This window comes from Babylonia areolata, chromosome 30, assembly GCF_041734735.1.
Source record: "Babylonia areolata isolate BAREFJ2019XMU chromosome 30, ASM4173473v1, whole genome shotgun sequence".
Taxonomy (NCBI): domain Eukaryota; kingdom Metazoa; phylum Mollusca; class Gastropoda; order Neogastropoda; family Buccinidae; genus Babylonia; species Babylonia areolata.
This window is the reverse complement of record NC_134905.1, coordinates 298,705-306,204: the sequence shown is the minus strand read 5'-3', so window position 1 is coordinate 306,204 and position 7,500 is coordinate 298,705. Positions and strand designations below refer to the sequence as shown.

At 49.7% G+C, this 7,500-nt stretch overlaps 1 protein-coding gene across 3 annotated transcripts in view; it reads left to right on the top strand.

Annotated features, from left to right (window-relative positions):
• Nucleotides 1-7,500, top strand: part of LOC143275621 (uncharacterized) — a 122,663-nt gene that overhangs the window by 38,082 nt on the left and 77,081 nt on the right. The gene's annotated exons all lie outside the window — the stretch shown is intronic.

Below are 7,500 nucleotides of genomic sequence, written 5' to 3'. Positions count from 1 at the left end.
TATAGAAACAGAGAAAACAGTATACACTGATAATAAAAATTAAAAAAAGAAGAAAAATCAAAATGCTCTATTTTTACGAAACTACAACACTTATGATCCTGACAAGAAATGACGAAACAGGCTAAATGATACAATGTTTCCGGCAAAACTGCGATGTATACAGCCAGTGCATTGAGAACCTGGAAACAGCGATGTATACAGTGTATTGAGAACCGGCAAACAGCGATGTATACAGTGTATTGACAACCGGCAAACAGCGATGTATACAGCCAGTGTATTGACAACCGGCAAACAGCGATGTATACAGTGTATTGAGAACCGGCAAACAGCGATGTATACAGCCAGTGTATTGACAACCGGCAAACAGCGATGTATACAGCCAGTGTATTGACAACCGGCAAACAGCGATGTATACAGCCAGTGTATTGACAACCGGCAAACAGCGATGTATACAGCCAGTGTATTGACAACCAATAGTGCATTATTGTACGTGCACTTTCTCTTTGTCAATACAAATTCACATATGTCCTTCATAAACCCATGAATAACTCGGTGTCAATTTTTTTTTTTTTTGGTGCCAAATCTTCGATTTTTTTCAAACGCATTTCTCAAGCTGTGTTCTTTGTAACTTCGGCCTGTCGCGGACTGTCTGTGTCTTCAGTGAGAAGTCATTGACAGACCAAATGCAGTCTGCATTATTTGAAATCATCTGCAGATTTTACGAAATCATACATGCTTTTATATAAGTTTACAGTTGGGCCAACAGCAAAGTGAGAGCCGTATTAACAATGGTTTCTCCACTGCAATGGAAAGTCATTTACAGCTTAGTCTTTTGTGAAGGACTATGACTCTCAAACTAGGAGGCAAGATTACACTAGCTGTTAGTGCTGCATCCTTGGGGGCTAGCTGGCCTTTGGGAACCATCCCAACGCCGACTGTCCTGAAACCCTCTTGGCCGAGAGAGTGGGGATGTACTTGGGCAAGACATTCTCCACTATAATCAAAATTCTGGCCCAGATAGTCGGGACAGCAGTTGCCTCCTCTGCTGTTCTGGTGGTCATAGTCGGACACGACTGACTATCATACGTGCTTTTATGAAATGGTCTTTATTTATTTATTTATTTATTTGGTAGCGTCTGAAGTTCTGCTGGAACGGTGACCAGTGGGGTAAATGGGGAATCAATGTGTATCTATGATACGGCCCCCCCTCCTCCCCCCTCCCCCACCAGAAGATCGTATTTCCTGAGATAACTGGTCATCATCCGCCGAAGAGAAGGAAACAGCGACTGTTTTGAACAGGAAAGGATGATTGTGTGTAACAGCGAAGCAAATAATCTATCCCTCCGACAAGAGGTGGCTGTGGACATTGTGGGTGGTCCCGCCACGAAACGAAACGTGCTGTGGTATCAGTCTGTCCTTGAGGAGGAAAAATGTATTGCAGCCCCCCCCCCCCCACCCCACCCCTCCTCTCTCAGGTCCCTCATCCTCACTCGCCCACCTCTCTTCCCCTACCTTCCCACCTCCCTCTGTCTCTCTCTCTGTCCCATTCTCTGTCTCTCTGTCCCCCTCTCTCTCCCTCCCTCTCTCTCTTTCCGTCCCCCCTCTCTCTCCGTCCCCCCTCTCTCTCTGTCCCCCCTCTCTCTCTCGGTCACTCTCTGTGCCTCTCTCTCTCTCTTTCCCTCTCTCTCTGTCCCCCTCTCTCTCCCTCTCTCTCCAAGGAGGTTGATGAATCCAGGCACAGACTCCTCAGTGTGGGATGTCTGGTTACTGCTGCTTCGTTATAACCAGGGGTATGGGGGGTGGGGGGTGGGGGTGGGGGGAGGCCCGATCATTCCGAATTCTCTTTGTCTGTCTGTGTATGTGTCTGTCTGTCTGTGTATGTGTCTGTCTCTCTGTGTATGTGTCTGTCTGTCTGTGTGTCTCTCTCTACGCCCCCCTCTCTCTCTCGCTCTGTCTCTCTCTCTTGCTTACACGTTTGTCGGAGTGCATAAGGGGAATTTGGATTGTTCTGATTTAACCTCCTCTCTCTTTCTCCCCCTCTCCCTCTCTCTCTCTCACTCCCCCCTCTCCCTCTCTCTCTCTCTGTCTGTGTATGTCTTTCTGTCTGTCCCTCTCTCTCTTGGCGCTGCCTCTTTCAGTCTCTGTCCCTGTCTGTCTGTCTGTCTCTCTCTTTCTCTCTCTCTGTCTGTCTCTGTTTCTCTCTCTGTCGATCTCTGTCTCTGTCTCTCTCTTCTTCTTCTATCTCTGATTCTCTCTCTCTCTCTCTCTCTCTCTCTCTCTCTCTTCGTTTCTCTCTGTCTCTCTATCTCTCTCTGTGTCTGTCTCTGTGTACCTCACTCTCTCTCTCTATCTGTCCATCTATCTCTATCTCTCTGTCCCGCTATCTCTCTCTCTCCCTCTATCTCTCTCTCTGTCCCTCTCTCTCTGTCTCTCTATCTCTCTCTGTCCCTCTATCTCTATCTCTGTCTCTCTCTCTGTCTCTGTCTCTCTCTCTGGCTGGATGTAAAAAAAGGCAGCCATGTTTACTCCACTACCCTCGTCAAATTAAAATTCGTACCGTTTCGTTTCTTGTCTGTTCATCTGTCTATGTCTCTCTCACACTGTCTCTCTCTCTCTCTCTCTCTCTCTCTCTCTCTCACATTCTCTCTCTGTCCCTCTATCTCTGTCAACCTCTCTCCCTCTCCAGTTGCCCCCCTCAATCCCCCCTCGCCCCCCCTCCCCCCTCACCTCCCCCCGGCAGCACTAACCAGGGAATGTCAGTCAGCAGCATGAGGAATGGAGCTCCCCCAGGCACAGGGGCCCCGCTGGGCCCAGAGGTCTGGGGAGAATTGAATGCAACCAGGCAACAGGTCCCTCCCTCCCTCCCCTCTCTCCCTCCCTCTTCCCTCCCTGACAACAGTTTACTGCACACACCCCCCCCCCGCCCCCCGCATTTCCACCTACTGACTCCCACCCCGTCCCACCCACCCACCCAGCACCCAGGAATCCCGCCTCATCCACCCCGACATTTACCTGACACTTTGCTGCCAGAGGCAAGGGGGGGAGGGGGGGGGGGGGGGCAGCACACACACACACATATCCTAAAATACTTATCCAGCAGCACACGCATATCCTAAAATACTTATCCAGCAACACACACACATATCCTAAAATACTTATCCAGCAGCACACACATATCCTAAAATACTTATCCAGCAGCACACACACATATCCTAAAATACTTATCCAGCAGCACACACACACATATCCTAAAATACTTATCCAGCAGCACACACATTTTTCCTAAAATACTTATCCAGCAGCACACACACATATCCTAAAATACTTATCCAGCAGCACACACACACATATCCTAAAATACTTATCCAGCAGCACACACATATATCCTAAAATACTTATCCAGCAGCACACACACACATATCCTAAAATACTTATCCAGCAGCACACACACACACATATCCTAAAATACTTATCCAGCAGCACACACACACATATCCTAAAATACTTATCCAGCAGCATACACATTTTCCCTAAAATACTTATCCAGCAGCACACACATATCCTAAAACACTTATCCAGCAGCACACACACACATATCCTAAAATACTTATCCAGCAGCATACACATATATCCTAAAATACTTATCCAGCAGCATACACACATATCCTAAAATACTTATCCAGCAGCATACACACATATCCTAAAATACTTATCCAGCAGCATACACATATATCCTAAAATACTTATCCAGCAGCACACACACATATCCTAAAATACTTATCCAGCAGCACACACACATATCCTAAAATACTTATCCAGCAGCACACACACATATCCTAAAATACTTATCCAGCAGCACACACACATATCCTAAAATACTTATCCAGCAGCACACACATTTTTCCTAAAATAACGGGGAGAAAGCGAAATAAAGAGCCGGTCCCTCCATTTCTGAATGGCTGCTTGAGGCAAGGGAGGGAGGGGGAGGGGGGGGACGTGGAGAGAGTGTCAGTAGGGAGTAGGAAGAGCGGGGAGGGGGAGGAGAGAGGGAGAGAGGGAGGGAGGGGGGGAGGGGAGGGACGTGGAGAGAGTGTCAGTAGGGAGTAGGAAGAGCGGGGAGGGGGAGGGGGAGGAGAGAGGGAGGGGGGGGAGGGGAGGGACGTGGAGAGAGTGTCAGAAGGGAGTAGGAAGAGCGGGGAGGGGGAGGGGGAGGAGAGAGGGAGGGAGGGGGGAGGGGAGGGACGTGGAGAGAGTGTCAGTAGGGAGTAGGAAGAGCGGGGAGGGGGAGGGGGAGGAGAGAGGGAGGGAGGGGGGAGGGGAGGGACGTGGAGAGAGTGTCAGAAGGGAGTAGGAAGAGCGGGGAGGGGGAGGGGGAGGAGAGAGGGAGGGAGGGGGGAGGGGAGGGACGTGGAGAGAGTGTCAGAAGGGAGTAGGAAGAGCGGGGAGGGGGGAGGAGAGAGGGAGGGAGGGGGCAGGGGAGGGACGTGGAGAGAGTGTCAGAAGGGAGTAGGAAGAGCGGGGAGGGGGAGGGGGAGGAGAGAGGGAGGGAGGGGGGAGGGGAGGGAGGGGGACGTGGAGAGAGTGTCAGTAGGGAGTAGGAAGAGCGGGAAGGGGGAGGAGAGAGGGAGGGTGGGGGGAGGGGAGGGACGTGGAGAGAGTGTCAGTAGGGAGTAGGAAGAGCGGGAGGGGGAGGGGGAGGAGAGAGGGAGGGTGGGGGGAGGGGAGGGACGTGGAGAGAGTGTCAGAAGGGAGTAGGAAGAGCGGGGAGGGGGAGGAGAGAGGGAGGGAGGGGGGAGGGGAGGGACGTGGAGAGAGTGTCAGAAGGGAGTAGGAAGAGCGGGGAGGGGGAGGAGAGAGGGAGGGAGGGGGGAGGGGAGGGACGTGGAGAGAGTGTCAGAAGGGAGTAGGAAGAGCGGGGAGGGGGAGGAGAGAGGGAGGGAGGGGAGGGGAGGGACGTGGAGAGAGTGTCAGAAGGGAGTAGGAAGAGCGGGGAGGGGGAGGGGGAGGAGAGAGGGAGGGTGGGGGGAGGGGGGGGACGTGGAGAGAGTGTCAGAAGGGAGTAGGAAGAGCGGGGAGGGGGAGGGGGAGGAGAGAGGGAGGGAGGGGGGGAGGGGAGGGACGTGGAGAGAGTGTCAGAAGGGAGTAGGAAGAGCGGGGAGGGGGAGGAGAGAGGGAGGGAGGGGGGAAGGGGAGGGACGTGGAGAGAGTGTCAGAAGGGAGTAGGAAGAGCGGGGAGGGGGAGGGGGAGGAGAGAGGGAGGGAGGGGGGAGGGGAGGGACGTGGAGAGAGTGTCAGTAGGGAGTAGGAAGAGCGGGGAGGGGGAGGGGGAGGAGAGAGGGAGGGAGGGGGGAGGGGGGGGACGTGGAGAGAGTGTCAGTAGGAAGTAGGAAGAGCGGGGAGGGGGAGGGAGGAGGGGAGGAGAGAGGGAGGGGGGGGACGTGGAGAGAGTGTCAGAAGGGAGTAGGAAGAGCGGGGAGGGGGAGGAGAGAGGGAGGGAGGGGGAGGGGAGGGACGTGGAGAGAGTGTCAGAAGGGAGTAGGAAGAGCGGGGAGGGGGAGGGAGGAGAGAGGGAGGGAGGGAGGAGAGGGGGGGGACGTGGAGAGAGTGTCAGAAGGGAGTAGGAAGAGCGGGGAGGGGGAGGAGAGAGGGAGGGAGGAGGGGAGTGGAGAGGGGGGTGGGGGAGAAAAAAAGGAGGCGCGGGTTTTTTTAGCAAACAATGATTGTGAGAGTTCTTCCGGTGACTGTAAACTGGAAAACGTTCAGTTTGGTTGGTTTTTTGTGTGTGGTTTATTGGGTTTTTCCCCGCGCTTTTAAGCTATTCTGAGCTGAACGTCAAGGATGCTTGCAGGGTAATTAGTGTTTTGTTTTTGTTTGGAGTATTTTTCTATGGTATGTTTACTGATTTCCTACATGCCTTTGCGGGCGCTGATACTTGTGTGTGTGTGTGTGTGTGTGTGTGTGTGTGTGTGTGTGTGTGCCAATGGTTGTGACAGTTTATAAGCACAGACTGTGGGTGTGTGTTGAAAAAAGTAAAGCATTGTGAAACAGACAACATTTGAATTCTTCCTTACTTCCTTCATCTATTCTTCTTTCTTTCCATCTTTCTTCGTTTCATTTTCAAGCGTCTTTTCACCTGTATAATAATAATAATAATAATAATAATAATAATAATAATAATAATAATAATAATAATAATAATAATAATAATAATAATCCAGACAATGGGGTAAATGTTGAGTAATGTGCCTCAAGACAACAAGAAAAAAATACTTTGAAGGGAAATAAAGCATTGGATTCCGACAACACAGCTTAAACGTAAGACCAAGGTAAGCTTCAATCTCTAACGTGAAATTCAGATCCTGTGGACTTGAAGCTGTGTATGATTTCTTTCCTCCTTAACCAGGGCAGAGCTGCATCGGGCTCATCTCTGCTGTTCTAACTTTTCTTCTATTATTGTTATTATTAATTTGAAAAAAATATTATAAAATTATTATTATTATTACTTTTTATATTATTATTATTATTATTATTATTATTATTATTATTATTATTATTAATATTATTATTTTACTTTATCTATTTTATTTTATTTCATTTATTTTTATTATTATTTATTATCTATTATCATTTCATTTTATTCATTTTTTTTCTCAAGGCCTGACCAAGCGCGTTGGATTACGCTGCTGGTCAGGCATCTGCTTGGCAGATGTGGTGTAGCGTATATGGATTTGACCGAACGAAGTGACGCCTTCTTGAGCTACTGAAACTGATACTGATACTGATACTGAGTTAAGAATGTTCAAAAGTACGTGGAATTTACCGTGGAGTAGGAACTTTCTTCACGAAAAGCAAACTTACCGCTGCCAAGTCAGCTCAGGCAGCCGTGTCTTGAGCTAAAGGGTCCCTTGATGGACGCATGCAATCCCTGGAGAGGTCGCCATCCTGACCCAGCCCATTGATTGTTATATACAATGCAATCCCTGGAGAGGTCGCCATCCTGACCCAGCCCATTGATTGTTATATACAATGCAATCCCTGGAGAGGTCGCCATCCTGACCCAGCCCATTGATTGTTATATACAATGCAATCCCTGGAGAGGTCGCCATCCTGACCAGACTCCTTGATTGTTATGTACAATGCAATCCCTGGAGAGGTCGCCATCCTGACCCAGCCCATTGATTGTTATATACAATGCAATCCCTGGAGAGATCGCCATGCTGACCCAGCCCATTGATTGTTATGTACAATGCAATCCCTGGAGAGGTCGCCATCCTGACCCAGCCCATTGATTGTTATATACAATGCAATCCCTGGAGAGATCGCCATGCTGACCAAGCTCCTTATTGTTATATACAACCTTTTGCTGTTCGAGATTCCAAATATTGTTCTGCCAGATTCGATGCTTTCTTCTTTGATTTTGTCCTTTCTTTCCACAGCAAGGAGTCTGCACTGGGATTCTCTCTCTGTGTCTCTCTTTCTCTCTCTCTTTCTCTCTCTTCC